The 18,559-nt window shown below is 36.5% G+C and overlaps 1 protein-coding gene across 13 annotated transcripts in view; it reads left to right on the top strand.

Moving 5' to 3' along the window:
- Nucleotides 1–18,559, top strand: part of NLGN1 (neuroligin 1) — an 825,166-nt gene that overhangs the window by 578,492 nt on the left and 228,115 nt on the right. The window lies entirely within an intron of this gene.

The following is an 18,559-nucleotide window of genomic DNA, read 5'->3' as shown; positions in this document are numbered from 1 at the left end:
GGAATGGCAATCTCTGAGTGAGAGATTGGTGAGCCCTTGTGCAGAGGAAGGGCCTCATCTTTGAAGTAGAGGAGGTGGGAAGAAGGTCTTAATGTTTCAAAGGAAAAATAGTAACATTATTTAGAAGAATAGCATCAGAAATGCTAAGGACTTTCAAGGAACAGAAAATTGCAAATGTTCTTTTTCTTTTTTGAAAATAACTTCTTTAATTTTACGTGATATGTTTAGCAGGAATTATTTCAGAATAATGGATAATATTAGAAAAGCACAGTTCTTTAAATCCTTGCGAGTCAATGAGTGGTCTGTGGACCAGCAGCATCCATATCACCTGGGAACTTGCTAGAAATGCATAATTTGCAATTTCAACCCAGATCTGCAGTGTATTGGATGCACATTAAAATTTGAGAAGCACTGCTTTGAATTATGGAGTAGATGTATATTAAAACAAAATGATTTTTGAAAACCTTTTATTTTATATTCCAATTCCAGCTTAGCCTGAAAACAATTTTAAAAGACTATTTTATCTAATAGATACTTTTTCTTACAAAAATGGAGAACTGGGTGTTATACGCAAACAATGAATCATGGAACACTACATCAAAAACTAATGATGTAATGTATGGTGATTAACATAACATAATAAAATTAAAAAAAATCCAGATATGGAGGGCTGAGAATAAAGAGGTGTCTTCCACGGGGAAAAAAAAACGCATAAAGAATATTTTTAAGCTCTAACATATCTCTTTATGCATATTTCAGTGTAAAAATAGGGTTTGTTAAAAAGAAGCTGGATGGAAAATAAGACTCTTGAAGAAAAAAAACATATCTGTCTTTCTTATCTGTAAAGCCTAAATGATTAGATGCCTTCCCCTGAGTTAATATGATAAGAGCTGGTATTGTTTCACAATGGAGTTTATCAAGATAATAATTTTGTTGAAACTCAGATTTTAGAAGTACTTGTATATAATCAATGATTACATGTACCGCATTTAATGGGATTTGTTTGCTATAAGGAAGCTCTGCAATAGTTTATACTTTGCATGGAATCATAGTATTTTAATGCTGGAATGGATTTTACAAATAACCTAAAATTATTCACATTCAATTCTGCAATTTCTTCCTGTCTATGAAATGAGGTTTTGATTATCAGTGTCACTTAAAATATGTTTCTCAGAATTGAATCAAGCACCAGATCCACAAGCAATGATCACTTTCTATGATTTGGAAGCTATAGTTTGATTTGTGTGGCCTAAAGATGCCTGTTAGCTTTGTTATTATTATGTCTGTTTTAACATCGTTTAGTACCATTTGTTTAAAACTATGGTTAATCTAAACTATCAGAACACTTTCCCATAAATTCTTGCTAAGAAAGTTCTCTACCAAGCTAGGCTTCTACAGTTGATTTTCTAAAAAGATAACCACTATATTACCAGTAGTTTGGGTGTAGGATCAGCTTGTTAGTATTTGTCAAGGTAAATTTGAATCTTGATTCTGTTACTTCTCATATCAACCATCCTTCCATGTTTGGTGTCATCTATAAATTTTATACATTTTTTATTGCCTTATTTAATTAACTGACCAAAATGTTCAAATGTAAGGGAGTGCTCTACTAAAGTCAAGATATCCTTGGTCTCTGATTTACTAATAATAGCAACCATATTTTTAAAATTAATTTTATTTTATTATGTTAGTCACCATACATTACATCATTAGTTTTTGATGTAGTGTTCCATGATTCATTGTTTGTGTATAACACCCAGTGCTCCATTCAATACGTGCCCTCCTTAATACCCATCACCAGGCTAACCCATCCCCCCACCCTCCTCCCCTCTAGAACCCTCAGTTTGTTTCTCAGAGTCTATAGTCTCTCTCATGGTTCGTCTCCCTCTCCGATTCCCCCCCTTCATTTTTCCCTTCCTACTATCTTCTTCTTTTTTTTTTTTTTTTTACATATAATGTATTATTTGTTTCAGAGGTATAGGTCTGTGATAGCAACCATATTAAAATCAAATGAGTTTGGAAGAAGAGTTCTATGTGATCTCTGCTGGCTTCTTCTATTAAGTTTGTTACTTTCTGAATGCAAAGATGCTAATTTATAAGCAATGAGAAAAAAATATTTCTACTATACCTTTAAAATGGAATAGTACTCATTAAAATTTCAAAATGCAGAAACACTTTAATATATTTGGTCAGACTACAAGTCAGTCCAAGTATTAGCATCTATTGTTTAAACAGAGTAAAAGGCTACACAGAGAGAGGGTGAGGTGTGGGCAAGTATGGTTACTGTGGGAGTCATAACAACGTCTTAAATTATGTTCATGTTAAATCTCAGTCATAACATCATTCTACTGTAAGATTTTTTTATTTAATTAACTTCTGATTTTATAAATTATAGCTTTATTACTTCCGGAGAAAATGATAAAAGCCTCTAAAGATTGTTGAATGTATTTAAAATAACAAGCCTGCCTGGGTCAGATCCAATAATTAATATTTCCCTAATGAAAATAAAATGAAGATTTCTTATTATTAAACAGTATTATATGCTATCTTCATTTATTAATACTGCTTCACCTCTCCAATGTACCTTTTATTCAAAGATATAAAAGTCTGTTATAATTTGATCTCTATTTCATTGATGAACAAACTGGGATATCAGAGGTGTAACAACTTTCCTTGAATTGTATGTCCCATTAACGATGAAGGTAGTTTTATTATAATCTATGACCTCTGATATCAAATAAGCTAACTCCATTCTTTATCAAATTGCTGATGGCCCCTGAAAGTGTTTCTAGCTGGAAAATCCATAAGTTCTGGGACCAGTTCTGTATTTCTTTTCCCCATCATTTCTTTAGATTCTAGCATTAAGTACCTAGAATGTAGTAGATATTCAATAAATATTTGTTGAATGAATGTACCAATGAAGTTTAATATATATGACTCTTTCATTTAGGAAATGACTCATATCGCAAAATCCAAATACATAAAGTTTACCTATTCCTTCAACTTGCTCCTGTTTTATATCTTCTTATGAGTACTGCATTTGTGCTGATCTCAGTATACACAACTCCCAGCTCTTCACACATGAACACATGCCTTGCTCAGTCTTGTCCATATGAAATTGCTCATGCTTGAACTGCCACCTGAAATGAATTGTTTACCACCAAATTTATATAGAGAAACGAAACAACCGTGAAATACGTGTATCATGGAATTAGATGCCTGAGGTCAGATATAGCTCTTTGATTTACTAGCTATGTAACATTGAATATGATATTTTATCTAGATGTCATATTTTCTCTATCTGTATATGGAAGATTATAATAGTTTTTACCTCATAAGGTGTTGTAAAAATTAGGTGACCAAATAGTTAACAAAATTAACTTTATTATATTTTCTACTATATGTAGGGTCTTGTTTTCATACTCCCCTGTGCTATTCAATCAACCTTCCTTGCCAGCCTCCTCCTTCATCTCCTCCATAATCCACCCCAGCTCTCTTCTAGACTGATAAGATTATCAATATTTCCCCACTTACCAAATCTAATGAACTTTCTCAGAACTTGCTCTTGTTTGTCCCATACACAGTTTTAAAGACCCCACTGACATTGTAAAAGCTCCCTCTAACTTCATAGCTTGCTCCAGGATCTTTTTCTACTTCTCTAGACTGTATTTCTATTTTCAAGACATATTTTTATTCTCTTCAAGATTCTTACCTTTTTGTGGCCATTGGTATATAGACATTTGGTCGCAAAAATAAAACCAGTTATAGTTTTGTTTTCATTATTTGTTCTGTATCACATTTCTTCCCATATGTATGCCCTTCCCTCCACTCTGATTATCTTTAATCAGGTCATTGGCTGCCTGTATTTGAAAACATTTGTCCAATTTCTCCTGGTCCTACAGACCTCACACACAGACATGATCTGCCTAAATCATGTGTTCTAATTCTGTGTCCTTCTCTTGATCACAAATTTTTAGTTCTTTCCAGTTGCCAACAAGCCTCTACTGTATTTGGTCTATTCACCTTATTATGGACTGAATTATATTCCCCCCAAAATTCATATGTTGAAGCCCTCACTCCTAGTATCTGAGAATATGAGTGTATTTGGAGATACGTCTTTCAAAGAGGTCATTAAATTAAGATGAGGTCATTAGGATAGGGCCCTATTCTGATAGAACTGGTGACCTTATAAGAAAAGGGCACTCAAAGAGACACCATGGATGCATTTGCACAGAAGGAGGATCATATGAAAACATAGTGAGAAGGTGGCCATGGGCAAGCCCAGGAGAGAGGCTTTAGAAGAAACCAAACCTGTTGATACCTTCTGCTTGGACTTCTAGACCCCAGAACTGTGAGAAAATGTTTAAATCACTCAATCTGTGATATTTGTTATGGCAGCGCTAGCAAACTAATACACATCTCTTATGTCCCTCACAGTCCCCTGCTTTAACCAAAACTAGTTATTATTTCCCATTCTGTGATTTTAATCATACCATTTACTGATTCTCAAATTGCTAAGACTCTCTTCCCATCAATTAACAATTTCAAAAACCACTTCATTGTGGAACATTTCTCAAATCTGTCATGAGTGTGACTTCCCAGAGCGCTTTGTTTCACCCTCCTTTATGGCACATATTACTTTATATCTTGGGATAGGTTATAGCTGATCATGTGCATATTTATATCCCCAGCTAGGAAGCAATCTCCCTGTTAACCAAAACCACATCTAGCGAGATGTATGTGTATGTATCACCTCTATGCTTAGAATACCAACTCTATGGACAAAGCAGTGCTCAATGTAACGAAATAACTACTTGTTCATGTTCCCAGGGTCTCATATGTGAAATCCCATCAATACTGTAAGCCCTAGAAAGCAGGAGTCAGGTCTTCTCAAAATACATATCTGGAGATGCAGTTAGTAATGTGTGTGTGTTTGTGCGTGTGTGTAAAAATCAATGTGTACACACACATACACATATGTATTTGTGAACATATGAACATGTGCAAACAAAATGATGCTGGGTAGGTGTGTAGCAGTTGTTAACTACTGAGTTCTTCAGAGTGAATAGAACGTATAGTTAGTACCTTGACCAGTCTTGGCTAATCTTGAGGTGTGTGTGTGTGTGTGTGTGTGTGTTACAAGTGCCGAGGAAGCTGCTGAGGGGTTTTGCAGGAGACTTTAATTGCCCTAAGACTGAATCCCAGAAGAGTTCTATATCAGCCAGCTTTTGCTGGGTTATGGTGTGGTAATAACCCTCCAAAATCTCCATTCTTGCAACGTTAAAGGTTGTAGTTTCACTGGGTCTCTGTTCCAGTACCCTTTCCATTTTTGCCAGACAAATGTCAAGTTGAGGGAAAAGATCATCAAAGGACCTCACAATACATTCTAAAGCTTTTGCTTGGATGTGACATAAGTCCCTATTGCTCCTATCTCATTGGCCAGAGCATGTCACATGGCCAAACCTGATGTCACCGATATTATATTACCCCTGTAGAGAAGCCCTTTATCAATAGGGCTATAAAATACTTAATTTTGAAAAAAATATGTGAGGGGTGCCTGGCTGGCTCAGTCAGTAGAACATGCAATTCTTGATCTTGGGGTGTCATGAGTTCAAGCCCCACATTGGGTGTAGAGCTTACTTTAAAAAATGTGAAGGGATGTGTGGGTGGCTTAGTCAGTTAAGTGTCTGCCTTCTGCTCGGGTCATGATCTCAGGGTCCTGGGATCGAGCTCTGCAGCAGGCACTCTGCTCAGCAGGAAGTCTGCTTCTCCCTCTCCCTCTGCCCCTAACTCCCCATCCCCCCTCCCCTATTCCTCCTACTCATGCTGGTGCTCTCTCTCTCAAATAAATAAATAAAATCTTTTTAAAAATGTGAAAATCAAAAGAAGTAGAGAAAAATCCTAGATTCCCATTGCTTCCTACCCCAGCGTTTTCCTCCCTGTGTTTTCTTCTGTTTACTCCTCATCTATGCTCTTTTCCTAACCCCACAGCAAAAGTGATTCACTCTTGGCTCTTCAGGCAGGCACTCAGGTTTGTTTATACAGACATGCCCATCATTAGGGGAGAAGAGCATGTTCCAAATGTGTACAAAATACTGATCTTCACTCTAAAGCACAGATGGTGCTTTGTAGAGTTAGGGAGAAACACAGATTGACGTAAGGCAAGGGGAGCAGGGATATACCTTCTGCATATAATCACCTACCCAATGAGGAAACAAATTTTCTTCACAAAACTTAGGGTACTTTCACAGTTTTAGATGTACAGACAGTGTTTCTTAGGAAGAGTTGAAAACCCCTTTTTAAATTAAAGCCTTCTCTTCTTTTTTATTGACTTAATTTTATTAATTTATTCAGTTATTCATCCAGGAGTATTGAGCATTTGCCCTGCATTACTGTGTTCGACTATGAAAGATACTAAATAATTATTAGTTAAAATATCTAACAGAGGCCACCTGCGTGGCTCAGTTGGTTATGCCTCAGAGTCCTGGTTTCAGGTCAGGTCATGATCTCAGAGTTGGATTGAGCCCCATGTCAGGCTCTGCGCTCTGTGTGGAATATGCCTGGGACTCTCTCTCTCTCCCTCTGCCCTCTCTTGCTCTCTCACTCTCTCTTTCTCTAAAATAGATAAATAAAATCTTTAAAATATCTAACAGCTACTGAGTATTTATTATGTGCCAGTCACCATGATACGTGCATTACAAGATGAATGATTTCTTTAAATTTTTACAAAACCTGAGAGATACATGCTATAATTTCATAGTAGAAAAGAAAAAAGCTTAGAGAGGTTATAGGTTACATAACTTTGCTGTATTTGCTCAGTCAGAAATTGGTGGAATTGGAGCATGAATCATGGTCTCTGACTTCTGAGCCCAAACTCTTAACCACTAAGTGTACATAGTTTACTTTTTTAGGAATCTTATTATCTAGTTGGTAATGAGTGGAATCAGGAATTTCTAAATATCTAGGTTAAATAAAAGTAGTATTTGTAAACTGAGTTCCATAAAAGAATAGAGGAAGGTAGGAGTGATTAATTCTTCTTTTTTTTTTTTTAAAGATTTTATTTTTATTATTTATTTGACAGAGAGACACAGCGAGAGAGGGAACACAAGCAGGGGGAGTGGGAGAGGGAGAAGCAGGCTCCCCGCAGAGCAGGGAGCCCGATGTGGGACTCGATCCCAGGACCCTGAGATCATGACCTGAGCCGAAGGCAGTCGCTTAACCGACTGAGCCACCCAGGCGCCCAGGAGTGATTAATTCTAACAGGCAACAGAAGGGAGGCATGGGAGTTCATCAAGAAGGCCGTGGCTCAGCTGAGCATAGAAGATGAGTAGGAGTTCCATAGGCAGAGGGCATTTGTGACTCAAGTAAGGTCAGAGAGATGTGACCATGTGGACAGGACAGGGCACAGATCTGGGTGATGCTACATGAGGATACCTGGTGGGTTAGAGGAAGTTGGGATCACAAGGGACCTTAGAGGAATTTGAACACTTCTGTGGAAGAACTACGTCCCCACTAAATCAACTTTTTTATGGGTATTATAGGAAATATGGAACGGGAGCTTTAAAGATGGCTAAAAAAACAGGACTTCAAAAAAATTTTTGTAATCAAAATATAATACCTTGAGAACAAATTCTGTGATGCTTAAGGCCAATTCAGTCTTCGAAGTTCAAATGAGCATGAATGCAATTAGCTATTTGCTTTTTCAAAATGAGGATAGATCTGTCTAATGTAGCTTGTAATTTGCCAATTGTATGTAAATCATGTTCTCCTGAAAATCACTGAAGTTATACAAAGGGAAGGTCCTTTCAACATGTTCAACCCACATACTGACATTGTTTTTCAAAATATTATTTGATTTTTTAAAATTTCAACATAATACAAAGGCATAAAAGTCTTCAATTGAATTAAATATTATTTAAATGCCTTAGGAATAATTCTGTTAAGGGATCTACATGTAGTATTATCTGTCCCATACACCACATTTCTTCCCACATGTAGTCACCATCTTTCTATCAGATTTTGCATAACATTTGAACCGCTTATTAGTTAAACCTTTTATAGCAGGTAAAATGTTAAATGAAAAACCTGAATTTGTGAATTAAAAGTTGGGCTTCCTCAAAATTTCTTGCTTCTGTACGCAAATAGATGAGTTTGTTGATGATTCATTGCATTTTCCATTCAGAAGCATTTTATCTAGTGCCATTAGGTTACTGTAAAAAAAATATAAAAGGCTAGAAAAATTAATACCATGTCTCTCTAAAATTTGATGATGGGACAAGTAGGTAAAATCTGAATCTCAGCCTTCAAGGTCAAAAAGGGATTTCTTGCCTGATTCAATTACTGCTCAATTTGATAGCAATAAAGGAGTTAAGAGCATCTCTATAATTTGGCTAGACTTTCATTATAAAAATAGAACACATTAACAGGAAACCATTAAACACAATTTACGTGTGAATAGCCCCCTCAGTGGAAGCTTTGTTTCTGCCATTTACAGGATAAAGTAAAGGTAACTGTTTCACATCAATTACCAGTCACTGCAGACAACATACTTTTATTAACTCTGTGGTAAAAGCATTCATATTTATATTTCAAGAATGACACAAATCCATTCTTTTCAGTATTAATCCACATCCCACACAATTACTGCCTTGACATTTATTGGAGTAATAAATTGGCTTTAGTGTTTGTTGGCTTTTCCCCTCCTTTGACCAACCTATTGTGCTGTATTGTATAATGTGCCTTCTCATTTTTTAACTGACTAGAGGGAAAATGGTTTCAATTTCACATTAGTGAATGTGGCCCATTTATTTTAATTTCCTTGGTACCCCTAAGAGGAAAAAAAAAAACTGTCTGTATTCAGAGTTTCAATTCAGAACAGTAGCTATAAACACAAAATGCAAACTAGTTTTGCAGTTTAAAGCTTCTATTTATTGTCAAAGTTTTAGTTTATGTTTCTTGGATCCATAAGTATGCTGAAATGAAATGGCTGTAGCTGTGTGCAATGAAGAGACCCAGGTTCAAGTCTAGACTCTGCTTCTCTCTCTCTCTCTCTCTGAAACCATAGGGCCCTGGCAGTTCTCTTAACTTCTCCAGGTCTTATCTCTTCATCAGTAAAATTGGAATTCTACTACCTCTTTTCAGAGTTATTTTAAGGGTGAAATATAATAACATATATTCAACAATATTCACTGAAGCTTATATTGTTCTAGACACTGGTCTAAGCACAAATTACTTCAGCAAACAAAACCTAAAAAGATCTCTTCTCGCCTGGAACTTATATTTTGTCATATAAGAAAAACTGCAATTTTATGGTATAGAGTAGGTTCTAATGATTTCCAGACCTTTTCAGACTATGACTATAAAATGAGATGGCATTTCTTTTAAATGGCAAATTTTGATAGATGTCAGACAAAAACTTCTCTTCAAAGCATCATCCAGTGCTGCTCCAAGCCCCCAAGGAGCCATCTGGTATAAACTCAGAGAACTTGCTCAAGTTCTCTCCCTCTCTCTCCCTCCTCAGGTCACTATGACAGTTAGCTTATGCTGCTGAACTTGTGCTTGGCACAGCCCTGTATACTCAAGGTGCCCCTCACCACTTCCCTCCCTTATCTACACCCCAGCCCCAGGGAATACCAAGCCTGCATCACCCTATTGCCCCGTAGACAGAAAAAGAATTTACCCCAACTCCATTCTCGATGAGGCCCATTTCTCTAGTTGTTATTTTCAATCCTTTGATTTAATATCTCTTTGTCTCTCTCTCTCTCTCTCTCTCTCTCTCTTCAGTATGAATGTCTGGGAAATCTCATGGGTTTCAGAGGAAATACCTTTTCCTACTCAAAGGGCACATGCCCTTATCCTCAGCTTCTGTCAGAGCAATTAGCAGAACTTAACAAAGCATCCTCTATCACTCATTCTTGACAAACACTATCAGATGTCTATTGTCCAGTCCACATCCTCTTTACCATTTCTCCTCCAGTGAAGGAGTTCTCCAGTTCTTCCCACAGTCCTTGCCTCAGCTCCTTAGCTTTGAAATCAACTACTTAAAGATTTGCGATTCTATCTTCACCATCGTAGTTTCAAAGAAACTGGGGTCAAAATTTGGTCTTAGCTCAGCCCTAAGATAAGAGCAAGAAATGGTCTACTCCCTTTTACAGATCGTTGTAATGTTCAATAAATTTTTTTTGATAATGAGGTTGAAATTATAGGTACCACTTTCAAGGGATGTAGTAGAGATGCTAGATTTGGGTATAACAATTAACAACCCAGGGTTCTTCTTCAGTCCTTTGAGGATTTTTGAATGCTGTTGTAGAGGAGGAAACAATTTCATATTACTTTTCTGAGCTCTTAGTTGAAACCCGGTAATAAAAGACAGAATAACAAGAGAAAAATAAACAAGTTGATTAACAAGTATACATGAATACATGGGAAATACCTAGGGAAAAATGAGTAACTGTTTTAGGTGGCTTATAATCCCACTTTATACAGCATCTTCAACTAAGAAAGGTAAATCTGTGGAGAAATGACTGGACAAGGCAGTTTTCTGCTTCAAAGGGCAGAGATAAAGACTAATTAGTAAAATTTGTTATGTAGATTCCTCTGGTTCCTTCTCCAAACTGATAGGGTCTAAGGTTTCCTCTGGGGACTAATTTTTGTCCTTTTTGGTAGAAAGGGGAGGAAAGACACCTGCTTTTAGATGTAAATGTATATCCCGCTTTTAGGCAAAGGGAGGAGGGAGAAAACTACTTTTTTTTTTTTTGTATCTACTTTTTCTCGATTGCTTTCAGTTCAAAATAATCCATAGGCCAAAGTGGCATATTTTGGGATAGCTCAATCTTCAATGGTAAGTTATCAAATAGAGCACAAAGTTTAGATTAGATCAGTAAAAGTGAATTAGATAGTGAGAAGTGAAAGCAGGTGGTGCATTGATACTTATACATGGGCAATAAATGCATCAAAATTGTCATCTTCAAATATAAAGAGCAGCTTTTTGCAAAAATGTGAGAGGATACTAAATTCAGAAATGAGAATAACTTTAAATTGTGATGCACATGACAGGTGAAGTCTTTCAAATAACTCCTCCAGATTTTCCACAAAGCAGTGCATATTGAATGAGTCCAATTCTTGGTTAAGGGTATTTGGGGGGGATGATAACAGGCACTTGGGATTTTAAGTGTTCTTGAATAAACTATTTCCAGCAGTCCTTGCACTATAAGTATTTTATTATGAAGAATTTGAAAGTTTCTAATGCTGTATGATTTACAGATAACTCTTTTCCCTCAAAATAACAACACAGTTGAATTTAAGACCAGTATGCTCAAAATTGGCTAAAATCATTTTTTAAAATGCTAAGATAATAGTATTTTAGTAACCCAGTAGCAATTATATTAGTGAGGGAGTTTATCTTTAGGAATATTAAATTCAATACAATGATGTGAACTTCTAATTAGCTATAAGGTCATCTAGCAATTGTTTAATATTATTGGTAATTGAATAGAACTTAAAGTTCCACACTACAAGACAGAATTCAAGAACGTGTGATGCCTCAAATGCATTCTTTAAGCTAGAGAAATCATCCGTTTTTCTATTCTCATCTTAAACTAGTGTTTATTGTTTTCTAAAGATATGGTTGATATACTGCATGTTTTAAGTGAAGTGAAACATTATCAAAGATCTTAAAAGTATTAAAAAGTTAACAAGATAGTTAACAGTGCTTCTCAAAATTGAAAGCAACCCAAACCCCATGGGAAATGAAACAAATAAATAAAAATAGCTTTGAAGTATCTTAGAATAGGTAAAATAGGGGCACCTATTGGTGGCTCAGTCGGTTAAATGTCAAACTCTTTATTTCAGCTCAGGTCATGATCTCAGGGTCGTGAGATCCAGCCCTGCGTCAGGCTCTGCACTGAGCAGGGAGTCTGCTTCCTCCTTCTCCCTCTCCCTCATCCCTCTGCACCTCCCCCTACTCACATGCCCTTGCACTCTCTCTCTCTCTAAAATAAATAAATATTTTTTAAAAAAAGAATAAGTAAACCACATTGTACTATGTAAATGTGTAAACATATGATTTATTATTTTTGTCCTACATAATAAACACCAAACTTATTAACATACTAAACTTTTTACTATATCATCCCAACCTACCTTTTCAGATTTTCCCAGGTTTTGCTTAAGTTTAAGTTACATCTGGCAGTTGCTTGTCCTGGAACCCGTCTGTATCATTTCTCCCTTTTCACCATCTGTCAACATTTTACTTACTGTTCAAGGCCTTATTTAAATGTTAACATTTTAAGAAGAAATAATCACCTACCCTTATCTGATACACTTGGTGCATACTTTTATTAAATACTTATTACTGTCTCCCCATATGATTGCATTTCACTCTTTACTTTCAATCAATAAATTGTTAGTTTCCAGAGGAGAGGGACCATGCTTTATCCCTCTCCTTAATCTCTTAATGTCATAAACGATAGAGCTTTTGGAGCCAGACAAACAAGGTAGGATTTTGAATCCTAGTTCACAAGTGTTATGCCCCAGAGCAAGACCCTCTGTTTGCTCATCTATAAAATGAAGGTATTAACCTATCTCTTAAGCTTTTTATGGCAATCAAGTGAGATACCATGTGAAGCACTTGGCGCAGTACCTAACCCTGAGAAGAAGCTTAGTGAATGGTGATCAGTATTCTTGAGGGAAGGGTAGTAGAGGGGAGTTCATTTCCAAGTCTATCAGAGCAGTGGTGAAAGTGCAAATGGTAAATTGGGACAGGGCTGATGAACAAACTGGGTAGCTGAAGAAAATTTCCACCAGCTCACATAATTGAGTACTTCTCACAGGGACAAAAGCATGGTCTTATTTATTCTGTGTCTCAAAATGGCAGGTTTATTGTTATAAACTACATGTTTGCTCTTTATTCCTATAGTTCTTAAGATGAAAATATGTTAAGCCATTATTTTAATTTTATGGCCATCAGTTTAGAAATAGCACATTATATTCTTACAGAATTATTATCAAATTATATGCTATACATAAAAATATTTGAATATTTAATCATAAACTCGATATAACTATAGATTTTAAAGGGACCTAGTTTTTGTCTATCCAACATCTCACATTGTACAAGTGAGAAAACAGAAGACAGGAGAGGTTATGTGGCTTATCCAAGGTCATTACACCAGGTAACAGATGAAAAAAACTAGAACTTAGGTTCTTTGAGTCTTTATCTAGTGTTTTTAGTGTATATGTAGCACATAAGTGACACTTGTTCACAAACCACTAAGAAAGCACATGCCAGTGAGAATAAAGAAAATAAAAGAGAACAGAAAATTTTAGAAGAGGAAGAAGAAAGGATGACTGAGAATGATCATCAAAGGGCTGGCAAGATATTGGAAAACAGGAGAGAATAATGTCTGAAAGGCTAAAGCAGCCTTGAAGGAATAGCAGATGTGACCATGAGACAGAATACTATATAAAGTTGCAGCTTCCCTGACCTTCCAGGAATCAGAGTGCAGTATTGGGCTGCAGTAATATGTCCCCAAGAGTTCTGAATAATGACCAACAACTGTATAAGTAGCAGATGCTCCAATTTGAACCTAAATTGTGTTTGTTTATCTTAAGTTTGAGACATAGTTGGAAACTTAGAAATGTAGGTTTGTCAGAGGACCTTGAGAGTGAGAGTCAGAGAAACTTCTGGGTTATAACTTATCCTACAGTAAAAGAGTTTAGGTGTATATGGGACAGAGTCCAAGGGTACAAGTCCACGTGCAACTCAAACTGTTACAACCAGTTCCCTCTGGGGTCATGGCTTATTCACCATAGCACTGTAATGAAAGAGTAAGTCCCAGAAAGAGCTGTCTCATTAAAATGACCATGGGACATTGAGTGTACAAGACACCAGCACTGGGCTGGCAACTGTGACTAGAGCTGGTTATGCTGGCATAGACAGCAGCACCCTCATTACTGGGCATCAGCAGACAGAGGAGATGCCAGATAAAATGGCAGCATTCTCTGTGGATACTAATAATTGAGTTGCTGGTTTGGGCATTGAAAGCTATAAAGACTATCCCCCACTTTAGGGCTCTGCAAGAGAGGAGAACATACCTGAAGCCACATAGCTGCCAAGATGACTTCCTCACAAAGAACAGTAGAAATTCCCAGGCCACCGGGGAATAATACCACTTAGAGTCTTATTTTGCCAGGGGCATTGAGCTGGGTTGGGAAGGGAGCAGAGAAGGGAAGGATAAAGGAGGTGGAGCTAGGACGATATTATTGAATGACTTATTTTAGTATGAGGGACTGGGAAAAGGCTTGATGGGACCTGGGGAAGAGAAGATGCAGCTCTTAACAACAGAATGCTAACATTAGAGGAAGAAGACCTACGTATGAAACAAAGTCTAATCAACAAGTAACTAACTCTTACGAGGCTGTACAGGGGAGGAAAAATACCATTTTCCTCCACCCTTCTAAGTTCCTGGCACAGGACCCTGTAACAAAAGAAAGACAAACAAGAAAAAAACATACATGTTTATTTAATGTAAGTTTTACATGACATGGGAACTTTCTTAAGGAAATGAAGATCCAAAGAAGTTGTTGACCTGAGTGTTTTTATGATCATTTTGATGAAGAATGGAGAGTCATAGAAAATATGATAAGATGAAAACAAGTGTAGTAAACTGGAGAAAAGAGCAAGGCCTGTTTGTTCAGATTCCTCTTCATGTCTTGGAGATAAGGATGCTCCTTTTCTTTGGGTATAGGGAAGGCACTTTTCACATGAGAGTTTTATGATCCATTTCAAGGAAAAATCAGAAAATCCCTTCTGTACATGCCATTTCTCAAATTCCTCCAGCTTAAAATATTCAGTGTGCCAAATTGCCAGATTTGGGAGTAGCATGTCCTGACCCACATCATCTGCTACTCTATTGTTAGGGGCCTTGAAAACTGTAGGTATTCCTTATTTGAAGGATGAATTTAGTTGATAGATGAATAGATCATGAGCTCAGAGTGTTAATACGTTATTTACCTTGTTTTTCCACCCTTTTTTCAGCTAATGTTGGGTCTAGAGCTGTTTATTTTATTTTTTGAAAAGCTGTTGTCTAGGACTTTAACAGAAGACAATGGAGACAATGGTTGTTCCATGGACATTTTATTCAAAATCAGGTTCATGATGCAGATATCTATATTTAATCTCTGGAATGTGTATAACAAATCATTTCTTTGACAGGCTGTCGAAGTATTTTAGTTCGTTGAGAACCATTCATATGAGTTGTCTCTTTAGCAGAATCATAGAAATTGGTACAGTTTGTAGTCATTTTAGAATGGACTTATTTAGAAGGTTCTACATGATGTCTCAAGCAGTGAGAGTCCATAGTTTCATCTAGAAACATTCTTAAAACAAAAATAAAATTGCCTTTAGAGGACATACACAGGGTTCTCCATTTAAGTCTATGAAATAGTCAAGTGATGTTGATTGGTTCCCCCCCACACACTTTTTCTTTTCCTCTGCAACCTCATTTTCAGACTAGGAAGTACAGAATTGAGTATTATCTTTAATTATAGTAGCCAAATACTCCTGAGTATAGTTTAGATCCCATACAATGTGCACTGTGTGTGTGTATGTGTGTGTATTAACTTTAATACCATATTTTTTAAAGATAGGACCAAACCAATAAAAATGCATATGAATTTATTTTGGAATGTAAGAAAAAAAAACTGAAAAATAGCCCTAAATATAAGCAAATATTAGCTAAAAGTATGATGGCCATCATGCTGTTAATAGTATCAAAATAGGAAACTTCCAAATGTCATAAAAAGGGAGTATTAATTAAATCATATATTCAATAACACCATATATACAAGCAGTAGTAAAAAATAATATTATTGAATTTAAATAAGGAAATGTGTTACCAATACATCTATATGTTATACAAGTAGTTTACAAAATTATATGTACAGTATGATGCTATTCTTTTGCAAGTAAGCGCTTCCAAATATCCAAATATAACTAGAGAGGTAGACAGAAAGGCACCAGTCTCTTCACGTTGAGTATCCCTGGATCGTCGAATTATCAGTCATTGTTGTTTTTCTTCTTACTCATTTAGGTTTTATCACTTCATACGAGAGAATGGGAAAAGTTCGTTTTCACAAAGAAAAAACCTCCAGGGGTGCCTGGTTGGCTCAGTCAGTTGAGGGTCCCACTTTTGATTTCGCTCAGGTCATGATCTCAGGGTCCTGGGATCCAGTCCCAGGTTGGGCTTCCCACTCAGTGGAGGTCTGCTTGTCTCTCTCTCCCTCTGCCCGTCCCCTCACCGTGTGCACTCTCTCTCTCAAATAAATTTTAAAAAATTATTTAAAAAAAGAGAAAAAAACTCCAAACAGCTTTATTTTCTTTCAGTATTTGGTTTAAACTGTTTACATAAACTCTAGTTACATACTAGAGCAAATGATTGACTGCTACCATAATAATAACTGGTAAATAGCAAGCATGATAGAAACCATTCGAACAATAAACCTTGATTCTCACTGTAACTCAGCCCTCAGGGTCTGTGTCACTAGATTGTATATGATGAGCTAAACAATGTTGAAGGGCTTGCTCCTAAAACTTGAAGTAATAAAGCTTCTAGGTTGGAGACTTCCTGTTACTGAATTTTGTGCTGTAATGTATTGGGTTATGGTAGCTTCTGTTCTTCTGGTATTTTAATGCACATGTCTTTTTGAAATTTTTGTTAAAAAGACAAATATCTTGGATAACATAAGTTTGTAGGTCACACATCCATCTGAACCTGTCATTTACCCAAATTGCAAAGCCATCATGTGTAATTTGTCTCAATTAGCAATTTTATAGTTTGTAATTAACTTTATTGTTAGTTGATTCTCTCTGTAATAAATGCTTGAGGAAGTAAAATGAATATGATGTGATTTTTTTTTTTTTTGTCAAAGAGAAAAAATTTAACTCGAGGTTTGAGCAAAAACTGCATTGCTTTGGAAGGACAAATTTTTTTTCCTGCCAAAAATGACTCCAAGTGATTGATGGGAATTTGTACCAGCTCTTTTTAAAGATTGGAAATTACGTAAATAATTTTAGTATTGTTTTATTTTTTACTTTTTAATTTTTTTTCTCATTAGAAATGCAATTTTACCTAATTCTTTAAACATTGATGTCTAGGTCTTGATGGACTACTCTTCCTAAAAGATGTAATTAAATGTGCTTGCATAAGGAAATCTATTACAGTAACAGTTTGAGGAAGCCTGTATAAATTTGTAAAGGATTAATTTTATATTACATCTGAGTCATTCACTAATGCAAATGCTAATTTGAAAGCTTGGCTTGCTGTTGAATGACTGAATATATTTTAGTGTAGCAGTTTGGGTTATGCTCTTTAGCAGAGGAGAAAAACTTTCAGTTTAAAGACCTCATTATGCTTATGAATATTTGGAGGGATGGGTAAAATGCAATTAGAAAACAATACCAGCAAATTAGCATACGTATCCTTACATGAATATTTGGAATTCAAAAGTAATTTTGTATCCTTTAATTGGCGCTAAACTCCAAGATTTAAGGGTGTGGTCTGTGTTTTTATATTGTGCAGCAGATTCAAAGATAGGAAAAGATTGAAAGTACATACTCCAGAAGGAGATGAAGCACAGGTAGGGAGGAATACATTTTCCTCTTACAGTCCCAGGCTGGGTCTGCAAATTAAACCAACAAAGACAGATTAGCAGGAGAAAAGCATACAAATTTATTTAATGTAAGTTTTACATGACACAGGAGCCTTCATGAGGAAATTAAGACCTGAAGAAATGATTAGCCTGAGCATTTTTATTCCAGATTTGATGAAGAGTGGAAAGTCATGGAAAGCCGTGATAGGACAGAAGGTAGGAGCTAAGGGCAATTCACTGGGGTTTGAAACAGCAGGGCTTGTTCATTCAGATTCCTCTGGATTTCTTCCAACTTTGGAAATAGCATTCTCCTTTCCTATGGGTCTAGGGAGGGCACCTCTAGGCGGGACCCCATGAGGGTTTTCTGTCCTGCTTCAGGGGACAGAGAGGAGGTCAGAGAGGCCTTAGCACCTGCCATTTCTACGACTTCCTTCAGGGCAAGGGATTTATGACAATTGAATTCTTTTGGAAGCTCTGCTTTTAGGCAGACAAGTGAATTCAGGAACTCAACTGCTTTCAGTTCAAAATAAAACTGATGTGAAAGTGGCTTCTTCTGGGGTGTCATATCCTGATCCCTTTCGAGCTCCATTCCTTTCCCATAACTGATTTTACCACTGAGTGTATCTCTTTACCCAAACATTTCCCCTCTGTTGCTCTTTTCCCTTGATTTCTTGCTTTTGATGAACCTCTCTTGCTCTGGTCCCTGGTGGCTAATGGGCTGAGAAGAGTGGGCCATGGTGAAGACAAGAAACTTAAAGCAAGATTGTGTGGAGAGAGAAATACATGTACAGTGCAGGTCCCCACAGCAGTATTCTCTATCTTCTGGTGTCTCTGAGCAGCGATTTACAAGGACTGATGCTGGTCAGTGATTATGCATTCATGGGTGAAATGGAAAAAAAGTAAGGGCACT

The sequence above is a fragment of the Phoca vitulina genome, unplaced genomic scaffold, assembly GCF_004348235.1.
Source record: "Phoca vitulina isolate PV1807 unplaced genomic scaffold, GSC_HSeal_1.0 scaffold8, whole genome shotgun sequence".
NCBI classification, from domain to species: Eukaryota; Metazoa; Chordata; class Mammalia; order Carnivora; family Phocidae; genus Phoca; species Phoca vitulina.
This window is presented reverse-complemented; position numbering and strand designations above follow the sequence as displayed.